Source organism: Rhipicephalus microplus, chromosome 3 (genome assembly GCF_043290135.1).
Source record: "Rhipicephalus microplus isolate Deutch F79 chromosome 3, USDA_Rmic, whole genome shotgun sequence".
NCBI lineage: Eukaryota > Metazoa > Arthropoda > Arachnida > Ixodida > Ixodidae > Rhipicephalus > Rhipicephalus microplus.
In genome coordinates this window covers 153208434-153223497 of record NC_134702.1, presented here as the reverse complement: position 1 = coordinate 153223497, position 15064 = coordinate 153208434, and positions in this window count along the sequence as shown.

Genomic DNA, 15064 nt, shown 5'->3' with positions numbered 1-15064 from the left:
CAAGCATAAGCCTGGTTTTGCGGAAACTAAACAAATGATCTTGGAGCTTTCGCAAATAAGAAGAATCAGAACTGATAGGTCTGTACAGCGCACATAGGACGAAAGTGAAACTAGAAAATGTTATTTTGAGAAGCAGGCTTTCGTGGTCTTCTATTTGATTTAAAACCACAGCTTTCACATTTTTCTTTAACAGAACAGCCACACCCCCCCTCGTGACCCACGGTCACGTCTGAAGACCGAAAACGATAAAGGAAAGACGCAGTCGTCAGTGATATCGCTGGTTAACCGAGTCTCAGTTATTATTGCTACGTCGGGGTTGTGCGCAAGTAATGCAATTTCCAGGGATCGGGATTTATTGACAACACCTTGGGCATTCATATTCAATACAATGAGCCTGTTGCGATAAGAATCGCTGCCGGGATCATGTCACTTCGACTGCGACTGCGCGGGGGACAATATGAGCTTCATTCGTCTACCTGTTAAATCATCCCAAACATATGTTTCGTCAATAATTTTAAGTTTATCGTCATAAAGTTTTGGATCCAGCCCTTCATCCTTATCCTTGCGTGCCGATTTCCAAAGAAGTTTTCGCTTGCGGAGAGTTTCTTTGGAATAATCATTCTGAATGTAAATTTTCGAGCCTTTCAGCTTCTTAACGTTACTGAAAACAGTCACCTTCTCATTGAAGTCTTGGAAGTACAAGATTACTGGTCGGGTTTTTTGCTCGCCTCTACCGCTATCATTTTCACTGTTACCGGTCTCCTTGATGCGTTTTCCCAGTCTGTGGATACACCCAACGGATGCAACCTTCACACCCAGCCGTTTATCAAAGATGCTGCCTTTAACCTTCTCCTTCAGTTCATTTTCAGATTCTGATTTAGCCTCGGGTACACCAAAAACAATTCTTCTGAGCAGGACTGTACCACAGCGTGCGTCAATATATTGCCACTTGCAACCTCTGCCAGCGCCGGGAAAGGCCTTCTTTCCTGCCAGCTGGATATCTTCACCCAATTGAAGTCTCCTCTGAACCATTTTATCACGTGGGACTCGACCTTCTTGGCCATTTTCCGACGACGACACTGGGAAAGGAATGGATCGCGTTCGCCACATATTATGCGACCCGTTACGCGATGACAAAGGCTATGCCAACCAGTTGCGCTACTGACGTCGCGGATTTTCTTCATTGTGAATAGGAGAACGCATCGTGGGTAAGCAGCATCGCGACCGCTTGGGTACTGGGTTATGGGGTGACTGAGACTCGGGAACAGAAATAAGACAGGAGAGTGAGTCGGCGTGTGAGGAAAATGGCCGAGCCAGGGCGCGCTGCTTCCTCAACTCGTCAAAACATTGACACAAAGTGACAAGTTCCGCAATGGTGGCAGTATTACGGACCAGGAGCATCTCAAATGCGCCGTCATTTATCCCTTTGAGGATGTGCTGAATTTTCTCAGACTCAGGCATGGCGGTGTTCACACTGTTGCAAAGATCAAAAATGTCGTTGATGTAACCGGTCAACGATTCCGATGACTTCTGTGCCCGAGTCCGCTAGCGTTGTTTGGTCGTGGACTTGCGGACAGCGGGTCGGCAAAAATGTCAGCAAGTGAAGTTTTGAAGATGGACCACGTCGGAATGTCGTTTTGTGGTTGTTTTACCACATTTAGGCAACATCACTGAGGTAAAAGATGACGTTAGTCAACTTGTCCGTGTCATCCCACTTGTTGTTTGCGCTCACCAATTCGTAGTGGGTGAACAAGTCTTCCACGTTGGTGTCATCAGCTCCGCTAAAGACCTTGGGCTCTCGCAAGCGAAAAACGCCGGGGGTGCTGGAGGATGGAGTTGAAGAGCCAGGTTGCGCGTTGTTGGTGGCCTTGATGGGAGGTAGCGTTCGGTTGCGCAGCTCCATGTTTAGGTGACGGGAAATGTCAGCACCCTCCACAAGTGAAAAGGGGTTTATTGGCGGGTGTTGCGACGGCGGCTCTACGATAAAAACACAATCGGTACAGAGAAACGTTCAGGCAGATGCAGGTGACGATCAGCACGAGGCTAGTGAGACGAGCCCAGAACCCAGAACCCAAGCGGTGGCGATGCTTCTTGCCAATGATGCGTTTTATTCTTCACAATGACGTCATTTTACCCCACGGTGGACCCCTATAGCTGCTTACGGCCGCTCTTTCTTGTCCAAAGTTGTCGATGACCACCTTCGATTGTGCGCCACAGCGCATGAGCTCTCTACCGCCTATCACCCACAAACTAATTGCCTAACTGAACGTTTCAACCACACGCTCACCGAGTTGCTTTCGATGTACGTCTCGGAAGATCATCGTGACTGAGACAACACGTTGGCCTATGTGATTTCCGCATATAAGTCCTCTCGGCATGACACCATGGGATTCTAACCTTTTTATCTTTTGTATGGTCGCGACCCCCTATTACGATTTGAACCCACCTTGCCTCTCTAGCCTTTTGCTTCCGACTGCGCTCCCGAAGCCATTGATCGGGTTCACATGGCTCCTCAACTTGCCCAGTCTCGTTTCACTAAGTCACTGGATATGAATAAAGCACGCTATGACCACCGGCATCGTAATATAACGCTACCATCAAACATAAGTGGCAGCTTCGCAAAGGCCAGGCAGCGCTTCTGGTGCGTAATGACTGCCCGGCCACTCAATTGGACATTCCTGATCTCAGTTCAAATGCTCGCGAAATAGTAGCTGTTGAAATTTCTCTTCCTAGCCAAAAGCCCTTCGTGGCTGTGCCTGCGTATTTTCGCCCAGGAAATATTTCAATTGGACCGTACACAGGGCTCGAGACGTTTAAGCAACATCTAAGAACATCCCTCTGGTCATTGGAGGTGATTTTAGTGCTCATCACCCTGCTTGGGGCGCCACAAAGCCGAATAAACGAGGAAATTATCTTTACGACATTATTAATTTTTTTTGTAGAAATTTGAAACTCCTCTAACACCCCTACAAGGATGGGACTACATAGAGCGCAAAAAGACTTGACCCCAAATCCTACCCTCACCAACCCTAAATTAGTATGGCCCTAGACAGTCTCCAGCCAGTCATGGAACAGTGATCATCTCCCGATATTCGAGGCACTTCATCGAAAACTCCTCCGGATCAAAACAGCCACAACGATTACTGAGTGGAATACTTTTCATAGTAATGTTACTGGATCCTCCTTGACAGTTGAGGGCCTTTTAAACTTTTGTCAAGAAGCCCGTGAGCTGGCACGCTAAACAGTGCCATGCGAAGACCATACTCAACCAATAGATAACTATTTAGGCAATTTATGAAGAGCAGCTGACTATGTAGTCAGAAATATCACTCGCACGGCAAACGAAACTCTTACATCATGAAAATATAGCGCCAATTTAAGCTTATTAATGAATATCAGCTCCAACTTCAAAGTGAAGCCTGACAATTCACCTGCAAGCGCTTTGGCCGTGCACCGGGCCTCCAAGGTCTATGGCGCACTTTATGTAGCCTCAGCGGGAAAGAAAAGGGCAACCCTCCTCCGTCCGAGCTGTTCCTCAAAGCAGATCCGTCAGTTGTAGAAGACAAAGGCATTACCACTTTCTTTCCTCACGCTTCACTCACTTCATCTGCATCTCCGAAAGCCTGCACCATAACGCAACCTGATCCGAATCTCGATCACCCATTTAGCATGGCAGAAATGCTAGCAGCCATAAAACACGAGCGCCTCTATCGATGCCTGACCACGACCGATGCACATGGCGAGCACCCTGCAACCTCGGAGGTGAAGCCCAGGACGCACTTTTGGTGGTAATCAATGACCTCTGGGCCTCAGGAAATATTCCGGAGAACCTTAAGCTGTCTCTCATTTATCCTGTTTCGAAACATGGAAAAGAGGAGACCCTCTGAAAGAACCTTCGGCCAATATCTGTAACATCTACTTTCTGTAAGCTCATTCAACGCACGATTCACACACACATATCCCATTACCTCGAGATAACCCAGCCGGTATGCCATCCAGCCTAGGCGGGTTTTCTCTCTAACCTGGGCACCAATGATTGTCTTTTGCTGCTACGGCGCGTTATCAGTCGTACCTCCCGAAAGATCTTACCCGACTACTTGCTGGCCGTCGACATGCAGAAGGGCTCGATAATGTTCACCATAAGGCCACTCTTGAACAACTAGCTAAGCGCTCCCCAAGTCAGCGTGCGCAAACATGGATTCAAAGTTTCCTTGCAGCTCGGCCCATTCGCTTAAGCGGTGCATCGCCTGGATGGAGCCCGAGGACTTACTACTTGGACAAAGGTATTTTAGGACCAACACTGCTTAATCTGGCCATGATCAGGGTAGCTAAAACCTTTACCGGGACACCACGGCTAGATTCACCATCCACGCTGATTATATTACTATATGGACAGAGGCAGTGGATTATTCTGACAAAGAATCAATCCAGACCGAGCTGCAGGCAGCCGTAGTTAGTTTAGAGTTCACTCTTAAGATAGTAGACCTGCAGCTTGCTCCACATAAGACAGAACTTATAAGTATAGACGGCAAAAATCGCACCACACGGAAAATGTGCATCTCCCTCCATATTGAATCACACACTAAAAAACAAAAAATGGACAAATTAAAGTTTTAGGTTTACCGATAGCCAGCTGCAACGACCCACACAAGTGGGTACGTGGACTGTGGCGGGCATGACAAGACGCGTTGCATATGATACGTCGTCTGTCCAACAAATACGGAGGTGCACGACAACAAGCCTGGCACACTCTTGCAAGAGCTGCGGCCGCTGGAAAGATTTTGTACGGTGCACTCCTATACTCGTTTTCTCCAACGGACATCCAAAGTTTGGAACGTCTTCATCGAGCTACTCTCCGTACCATCACAGGGCTTTCTAAACACACTAAGATATCCACCCTTGAAAGCGGAGGGGGCTGCCCTCTCTGCGAGACATCTTCCATGAAGGCCACACTCGACACCTCATCTACCTGGAAAACACGCCACAAGGTCGTCGTCTTCTGCCCTGGGATTGTCACTGACATGATGATGAACCTCTTCTAAAACAGTCCTCACCCCATTGGTAAGCTCCAATGGCCTATCAACTGTTCGGTCACCCCATATCACGCCACAGTAATAGTGCCCGCCAGTTTCTTGCCATGCGACAACTCAGGGAAGCGAGAATAGATACCCTTGACATATACACGGACGCTGCTCTCTCCGATGGTGAATTTTGTATAGCATGGATCTGCGCGCAGACCACCGAATACACTGGGGCCTACTGGGGCCATCTACTGAACGGTACCCCTATGCATGCCGAACTACTTGCCATGATTCCTTAGCTATCGTGGCTAATTGGTGCTCTAAATGGCAGATGAAAATAAACACACAAAAATCAGGGATAATGACCGTAAGCAGAAACACAAAACCATCCAACTTCCCATACACCATTGATAACACACTTCTTAATAAAGTTGAGAAACATAAATATCTAGGAGTTACACTGACTTCTGATCTCAAATGGGACAAACACATCGCTAATATAACTTCGAAGGCGCTACGCAAACTATTCTTCTTAAAAGAAACTCTAGCGCTCTCAACAACGCAAATGACGCTGATAGCTTACACATTATTCGTAAGACCAGTTTTAGAATATGCAAACACTGTCTGGTTTCCGTATTCGCTGACTAATATAACCAAACTAGAAGCAATACAAAGGAAAGCTGTAAGATTTATTTACAACAAATATAGACGCACAGATTCCCCAACACATCTTTTAACTCAGTCAGGTTTACAAACGCTATCCACAAGAGCGAAACACGCTCGCTTAAAGTTCCTTTTCCAGCTAGTAAAAAATAACTACAAGATAGATTCATTCAAATACCTTTCACTTTCACAGGCTCGGCAAACTCGCAATAAACATGCGCGCATGTTGTCAGAATACGCATGTAGGAACGACACGTTTGAGTACTCATTCTTCCCGCGCGCGATAGCGGAATAGAACCAACTTGATGCCACTATCACAAACTCCCAATCGCTATCAGAATTTATTGCACAGATAGAAAAAACTGGGCGCGCATAACAGTTTATACGCATGCAGGCACACCGGACCAGATCTGCTGTTCGTTAGTTAAAGCAACACCTTTTTCAATGTTCCTTTCACAGTAGTATAGCTATTTTTGAAGTATGCTTTCAGTGCTTGCTATTCCTGTCACAACTGTTTCATTTATGTTTTCCCTCACGATACCAATGCTAACATAAGTTCCCTTCTTCACTGATGTATTTTATTCCTATTGCCTTTCGGCATGGTTTCAGCTCTGTATAATGGGTATAACTTGCTTTGTATCTTGTGATTATTGCATACATTGTGTACTAACAACATAATTAACGTTTAACTTCTGTAGTGCTCAATGGTTATATGATCCTCATGTCCTGTTATTATGCTTGCATGTTTTTACGTCTACATCCTTTTTTGTGTGTGAAAAATTACTGTATAGCCCAACTGCCACGCTCTCGAAGGAGAGTAGCAGTATTGTAAATAAATAAATAAATAAAAATATGGGGAGTGACCGCAAGCCTTCCATACACTCTACAGAAACCCCTTCGTGACTTTGCTGACTCGCACGCTGCATACTCGGAAATATTTCGCCCAGTCAGGATGCTACAGCTGCTGCTAATCAAAGCATCATTCGTAAGCATGAAAAAGCTGACAGGCCAATAGAAATTATCGGGACGCCGGGGCATACGGGTGTATTCGGGGGCAATAAGGCGGCACACGCCGCTGCCGCTTCCGAAGGTGGGTCGACGAATCTTTCTCTGCCCCGCCCCTCAGGGTGAACCCGTATAAGCTTTAATGTCCGATAGCTCCTTCGGTAGCGACAATGCGCTACGTACGCGCGTCCCTGCGTCACGCTAGTAAAGAACACATTGTGCAGGTTACCCCACCAGTCCTATTTCCCAACAAATGTCCGCTTTCACGCTCCCAAGAAGTCTTTATTAATAAAGCCGACGCAAATTCTACATATACTCCATACTCTTAAGCAAAATGGTGACAACCGGACATTGCGATAGTGACGTGCAGTTACTGCGGGCTGCGTTGCCACGCAGACCTTCGCCACTTACTGTGGCAGTGTTCCACATTTGAAAAGGGGCGAATGGCCATACAAGCTTTGCAAACCACAAATTATCGCGAAGCGCTCTTTACGGACCCGGAAAAGCAGTTAATATTTGCCCGATATGGAAGTCAGAGCGGCCTGATCAGAGCGGTTTAGGAGGTGCGACAAACCACAGTACTGATCCTATACTAGCTAAGTATGAGTGATGGTGAATACAATAGGTGTAAAACCCGTGACAGCCCCGCCGTGCTGGTCTAGTGGCTAAGGTACTCGGCTGCTGACCAGCAGGTCCCAGGTTCAAATCCCAGCTGCGGCGGCTGCATTTCCGATGGAGGCGGAAATGTTGTATGCCCGTGTGCTCAGATTTGAGTGCACGATAAAGAACCCCAGGTGGTCGAAATTTTCGGAGCCCTCCACTACGGAGGTTTCATAATCATATGGTGGTTCTGAGACGTTAAACCCCACAAATCAAATCATCAATCAAAATCCGTGACACTGTGAACTAGTAGGGTAGTTAGAAAGTCCTGCTTATCCCAACAGCGGTCGTGTGCCTCCCCTTTTTTTTTCAATAAAGGACCTTCCATCCATCTTAATATAACGTTTGCCACAGATGACCGCGTGCGCCTCTTGTCATCGTGTCGCCATGTAGGTCTCTCCGAAAAACTTCTGTCCTGATTCGCAGGACCCTACCCAGTCTTACGTAGTTAGCGACGTGAACTACGACGTAGCGCCATTGAAGTCCAATTCGTCACCAAGTTCGTCACTTGCTGATATTGTCCATGTTTCGCGCATAAAACCCTACTTCTGTCGCACTTCTCTGGACTCGCGCCGAGACGGTGCTCCAACATCCAGGGGTCCTCTTAACGAGATGAAGTAAAGGAAAAGGAAAGACACAAGCAGCTGACAGGCGCTCGAGTGTGCCAATCAGCAATTGTGACTCTTGCCTTTGCTTTTTCCTCTGTAAATGCATTTTGCACCAACCGCGTAACAATAAGACAAGAAGTCACCAATAGGTGAGAAGTCACCAACCCCGTAACAATATGAACCGGAGTGTAGTCATTCGCTGCTTTCGGGGTGAAGCTCCTTACGCCGTCCGGTCGTGCGTCGGCGATGTATGTAGTACTAATACTAGTCGTCGTCATAATACTAGGTAGCCACCTCTCGTTTAGGGCTTGGAATGTTTGCTGGATTGCTGTCCCTTCATATTGCCACCATTGATGAACGAGCCGCTGTGGCTCATACCCGTTTTGAGCTACGAAGAAGAAGAGAACATTTTCGTTGCTCTGGTTCGGGTGAGCTCCTGGTTGCAGGTCTTGTTTTTGCTCATGACATTACTGGTGGAGGTGCTGGGTACGTGTACTTCGGCTGTGACGGCCATCGCGGAGACAGCTACATTTCCCAAAGCAAGAAGCAGCCGCCGCCTGCGTGGGTTACCCCCTGAATTTGTCCCTTGACATCGACACCCAGAAAGATGGCAACTCCGATGACAAGCCAGGCGGTCCAAACCAGCGATGTACATGGTTCTCTTCTCGCCCATGTTTTTAATGCGCCACAGACACCAAAGCCGTTCCATGGAGACATCTTCGAGGATGTTGATGACTGGCTCGACCACTTTGATCGGGTTGCCAGTATCAACGAATGCGACGATGTTCGCAAGCAGCGCTGAGTTTACTTCTACTTGGAGGATTCTGCGAAGACGTGGTACGAGAACCACGAGGGCTCCTTCGCAACCTGGCAAGAGTTTAGCCGTCAGCTCCGTGACGCCTTTAAGAACACCGAGAGAAAGGAGAGGGCAGAACAAGCCATATCCTGCAGAAACCAGCGGCCGAACGAACGAGTATTCATGTTTGTCGAGGACATGCTTCGGGTCTTCAAGCGTGCGGACCCTGCCATGCCCGAGGAAAAGAAGGTGCGGCATTTGATGCGCGGAGTAAAAGAACAGCTTTTCGCTGGGCTCGTGCGGAATCCACCAACGACAGTCGCCCAGTTCATCAGTGAAGCGACCACTATGGAACGTGCGTTGCAGCAGCGGTCGTCACTACCAGACTTCACTCCGGTTTTCGAAGCTGAGCTCTTGGCTATTATTTTAGCGCTACGAAAACTTCCTTCAAACGAAGAGAGTGCAATGATAATTACTGATTCTCTTTCGCTGTGTACTACTCTCACAGCTTCAGAACAATCAAGAGCTCTAGCGACATTACAAACATTAGTTCCACCTCATGTGAAGTTCCTGAAGTTAGTCTGGGTCCCGGGACACTGTGGCATACGGTTGAATGAAATGGCCGATTCACTATCTCGAGCCACACTTGATGGCCCTGTGATCTCGGTACTACCAGAATCGGAACACATAGTGTCGATCAGATATAGAAAATTGGCTATTTATACGGATATGATGGAAAATATTACTAAATATACGGACTATCAGCACCTTACATATCCCTGGAAACCTCAGTGGAGTCAATCTAAAAAGTTAGAAGTTATTTTAACCAAATTTCGATGTCGTGTCCCTCCATTAAACTTTTACTTGCACAGAGCTGGTCTGGCGATATCCCCCCTGTGTCCATTTTGTGAAGAAACGGAAACAATAGAGCATTACTTTATAACATGTAAAAACTATTCATTAATTAGGAAAAGACTTTTAATTGTTCCGTTTCACGCAGTAGGATTAAATTTAACTGCAGATAATGTTCTAAGTTTCGGTGCCTTTAGCTTGGGACATTGCCACAGGAGCGTATTCGATGCTGTATGCAATTTCATTCGAGAATCAAAGCGCATGTCATAATAATGCCTGCTTAAATATATTTCTGACGACACTTGTCTAATTTTGAATGAAATTTGCATATTCATTTGATTGTGACCGGGTGAGATAAGCTCGATTGTCTGGTCTACTCAAAATTTCTGTCTTACACTGTAGTATTACCTCACCTTTACTCTTCTTGATTCAATCTTCAATTATTTGTTTAGTTTAATATTCTTTTTCTAGTTAATTATTCTTTTCTATTATATCATTAGTTTTTCATTTAGGATAAACCTTTTAGTAGATCTCATATAGGCTACTTCTAGATTTCATGGCCAATCCCCCATAGTGGGTATGTGCCAGTGCGAAGGGGCAACAACAACAACAACAACGTTGCTCTGGTTCGGGTGAGCTCCTGGTTGCAGGTCTTGTTTTTGCTCATGACATTACTGGTGGAGGTGCTGGGTACGTGTACTTCGGCTGTGACGGCCATCGCGGAGACAGCTACATTTCCCAAAGCAAGAAGCAGCCGCCGCCTGCGTGGGTTACCCCCTGAATTTGTCCCTTGACATCGACACCCAGAAAGATGGCAACTCCGATGACAAGCCAGGCGGTCCAAACCAGCGATGTACATGGTTCTCTTCTCGCCCATGTTTTTAATGCGCCACAGACACCAAAGCCGTTCCATGGAGACATCTTCGAGGATGTTGATGACTGGCTCGACCACTTTGATCGGGTTGCCAGTATCAACGAATGCGACGATGTTCGCAAGCAGCGCTGAGTTTACTTCTACTTGGAGGATTCTGCGAAGACGTGGTACGAGAACCACGAGGGCTCCTTCGCAACCTGGCAAGAGTTTAGCCGTCAGCTCCGTGACGCCTTTAAGAACACCGAGAGAAAGGAGAGGGCAGAACAAGCCATATCCTGCAGAAACCAGCGGCCGAACGAACGAGTATTCATGTTTGTCGAGGACATGCTTCGGGTCTTCAAGCGTGCGGACCCTGCCATGCCCGAGGAAAAGAAGGTGCGGCATTTGATGCGCGGAGTAAAAGAACAGCTTTTCGCTGGGCTCGTGCGGAATCCACCAACGACAGTCGCCCAGTTCATCAGTGAAGCGACCACTATGGAACGTGCGTTGCAGCAGCGGTCGTCACAATATGAATGCCAGATTCCGACCACCACATGCTCTATCAGTTCTGACAGCGAGAGACAGGCCCTCGCAGACTTCATTTGAAGTATTGTTCGGGACGATTTGCGACAGCTTCAGGCAGTGGGATCCCATCAACCTGTGTCAGCCCTCGCGGATGTAATCAGACAAGAAGTCCGGCAGGCCGTCGCACCCCTGACCCCAATCGCACCACCGATTCCCGAGGCCCCAGTCCTGACATACGCAGCGGCATTGCAATCCCCTGTGCCACCGGCTACAGATCCTGCTATGCGGCCCAGGTACCAGTCAATGCAGTCATTCCACGCCACTGCTTCGAGCCCGCCTCTCGGCTCAAGGTTCCGGAGCACACCCACCTCTCTGCCGTCTACCTCAAGACAAAGTGGTAGCAAGGCAAGCACGTGGTGCACCTCGGATAACCGTCCGCTCTGCTATCACTGCGGCGAAGCGGGTCATGTATACAGGAACTGTCAATACCGGCAACTAGGTCTCCGCGGCTTCCATCCTGATGCTCGATGCCCGTGCTACGGTGAGCGCCCCCGCGAAATCGAAGCCTATCTCACGGGCCAGCGAATACATTCGACTGTTCAGCACCACCAGTCGAGATCACCGTCGCCTCGCCGGTCTACGTCACCCAGTTTGCCCTCATCGTCTTCCGCTCCTTTCAGGAGGCGGTCACCAAGTCCCCGCAGGGGAAACTAGGAACGGCGACTTCTGGGGGCGAAGTCGCGGCCCGGCGAAATGTAAAAGACCCTCATTCGACGCAACGACCAGACGAGGACCATTCCGGTTTTGCAGTATTCTCTGACAACAGAAAGATTGTTTCTGCCGAAATCGCCGTCTTCGTCGACAATCATGCTGTCAGCGCCCTCGTCGACACCGGCGCCGACTATTCCGTAATGAGCGCCGCACTGGCATCTGAACTGAGGAACGTTACCACACCATGGCAAGGACCGCAGTAGCGCACGGCAGGGGGCCATCTGGTGAGGCCTACCGGTATGTGCACGGCACGCATTCGTATACGTACGTCGACATTTGCGGGCTCTTTCCTCGTATTGCGCGTGTGCTCTCGGCCAGTCATTCTAGGAATGGACTTCCTTCGTGAATACGGTGCCGTCATCGACCTCCGTGAATTACTTGTGTCGTTCGAAGATCCTGTTTGCGCTGCAACTGACAGTACACAATTCCGGAAAAGAGCGCTTCGTGTTACCGATGATTCTCTGACTCTCCCACCTCGAAGCAGCCTCTTTGTCGAAGTAGAATTGGGACAGGACATGTCTGACGCGGTTTTGCAGAGGCCAATTTGTCTCTCCTTATTTCACGGCAAATCTGTGTTGCCCGAGGAATCATTCAGCCTAGCAATAGGCATGTTCACCTGCTGGTCACGAACTTCAGCGACAAATATCGCCACCTAACGAGACACACTGCCATTGCATATTGTGGAGAACTTGCCGATGCCGATGGTTCGCCCACGTTAGCTTTATTTTCATTGAATGACCACACTGACGAGGCCTTCTTGAGCACTCTCGACGTAAACGAGAGACTACCTTCGGCTCAACGAGAAAGCCTTTTGCGTTTACTCGGCTCATTTATAGACTGCTTTGCCACTACGTCAAAGGTTAAACAGACACCTCTTGCTCAGCACCGTATCATCTCGGAACCCACCGAGAGACCCATCCGACAACACGCCTATAGGGTGTCGCAAAAAGAGCAAGACGCTATACGTGACCAAGTCCAGCAGATGCTTCAGGACGAAGTCATCCAGCCATCAACCAGCCCCTGGGCTTCGAAAGTTGTGCTAGTAAAGAAGAAGGACGGTACGTTGTGTTTTTGCGTTGATTATCGTAAACTGAACAAGGTCACCAAAAAGGACGTTTATCCTCTACACCGGATAGATGAGTCGTTAGACCGTATACGCAACGCTAAATATTTTTCTTTCATGGATTTACGTAGCGGCTACTGGCAAATCGCAGTGGATGAGCGCGACCGCGAAAAGACGGCGTTTAATACTACCGACGGCCTGTACGAGTTTAAAGTGTTGCCTTTCGGTCTATGCTCAGCGCCAGCTACATTCCAAAGAATGATGGATACGGTTCTCACAGAGCTCAAATGGCAATCATATCTTGTTTACCTTGATGACGTCGTGGTCTTTGCAGACACGTTTGAACAACACGTCCAACGCCTTCATGCAGTACTTCAGGCAATCAGAACAGTGGGGCTTTCTCTCAAACCCGAGAAATGTCATTTTGGATATGAAGAACTGAAGTTCCTTGGTCACGTTGTGAGCCATGCCGGCATCCGCCCAGATCCGGAGAAAACCCGTGCTGTTGCCGCCTTTCCCGTGCCCACAAATAAGCGTGACCTACGCCGATTTCTGGGGCTCTGTGCGTATTACAGGCGCTTTGTCAAAATCTTTTCGAAGATTGCGGAACCCCTCAACAAGCTTACAAAAGACGGTGTCTCGTTTGTTTGGGGTCCCGATCAGTGCCATGCGTTCGACACCCTCAGAAACCTCCTCCAGGATCCACCTGCACTGGGTCATTTTGACGAAAGCGCTGACACGGAATTACACACTGACGCCAGCAACGTTGGACTAGGAGCGGTATTAGTTCAGTGGCATAATGGTGTAGAGCGCGTGATCGCTTATGCGAGCAGAACGTTATCCCCAGTGGAGAAAAACTATTCTGCAACCGAGAAGGAATGCCTCGATGTTGTCTGGGCCATAACAAAGTTCCGCCCATACTTGTATGGCCGCCCATTGAGAGTAGTTGGCGACCACCATTCCCTTTGTTGGCTCGCAAATCTCAAAGATCCCTCAGGTCGTCTTGCACGATGGAGCCTTCGGCTACAAGATTTCGATCTCACCATCGTCCACAAATCTGGGCGGAAACACCGACGCCGACTGTCTCTCACATGCACCGGTCGAAAATGCCAACACTGACCTTGAAGACGACGACACTTTTCTTTCTGCCGTATCAGCAACCCGCTTGACTGAGCAACAGCGTCACGACTCGGAGCTCATTCCGCTCATTGACTACCTGGAAGGACGCAATTCCCACCCTCCTCGAAGCTTTGCACGCTCACTATCCTCCTTTTGTTTCCGCGATGGAGTGCTTTAAAAAAAAGAACTTTCATCCTACCCAAGCTATGTATCTGCTTGTTGCGCCAACTACGCTTCGTGGTGACATTTTACGTGCGTGTTATGATGAGCCATCGTCCGGACACCTCGGCTATACGCGCACGCTGCAATGGATTCAACGCTCCTACTACTGGCCACGTCTCGCAAAGACTGTGAAGCACTACGTTCGCACATGTCGCGACTGTCAGCGACGTAAGGTTCCACATTTACGACCAGCTGGACTACTGCAACCAATAGGCCCACCAAAGGCGCCCTTTCATCAGACTGGCATGGACTTGCTGGGGTCATTCCCCACGTCTTCGTCTGGAAACAGGTGGATTGTGGTCGCTACCGACTACTTAACACGCTACTGTGAAACCAAGGCGCTTCCAAAAGCAACCGCAGCAGATGTCGCCCAATTTTTTGTGAACAGCATCGTCTTACGTCACGGTGCTCCAGCTGTCGTCGTAACTGATCGTGGGACAGCTTTCACCGCAGAGATGCTGCAGGAAGTCTTGCGATTAAGTGGCACGGAACATCGTAAAACAACGGCTTACCACCAGCAAGCAAATGGGCTGACTGAACGACTCAATAAGACAATTGCAGACATGCTGTCAATGTATGTGGACATCAATCACAAGAACTGGGACGCCATACTTCCCTACGTAACTTTTGCGTATAATACTGCTGTTCAAGAAAGTACCGGTTTCACACCTTTTCACTTAGTCCATGGTCGCGAGGACACGACGATGCTCGAGGCCATGCTCCTGCCCGACAACTTAAGAATATACCGCACCAATGCCGCCAAATTCGCGCAGTGTGCAGAAGAGACCCGTCAAATTGCTCGTCACCGTATTCAACATCACCAAACCGTAGACGCACGCCGCTACAATCTTTGTCACCGTGAAGGTATTTTCAAGCCCGGTGATGAAGTCTGGGTGTGGACCCCTA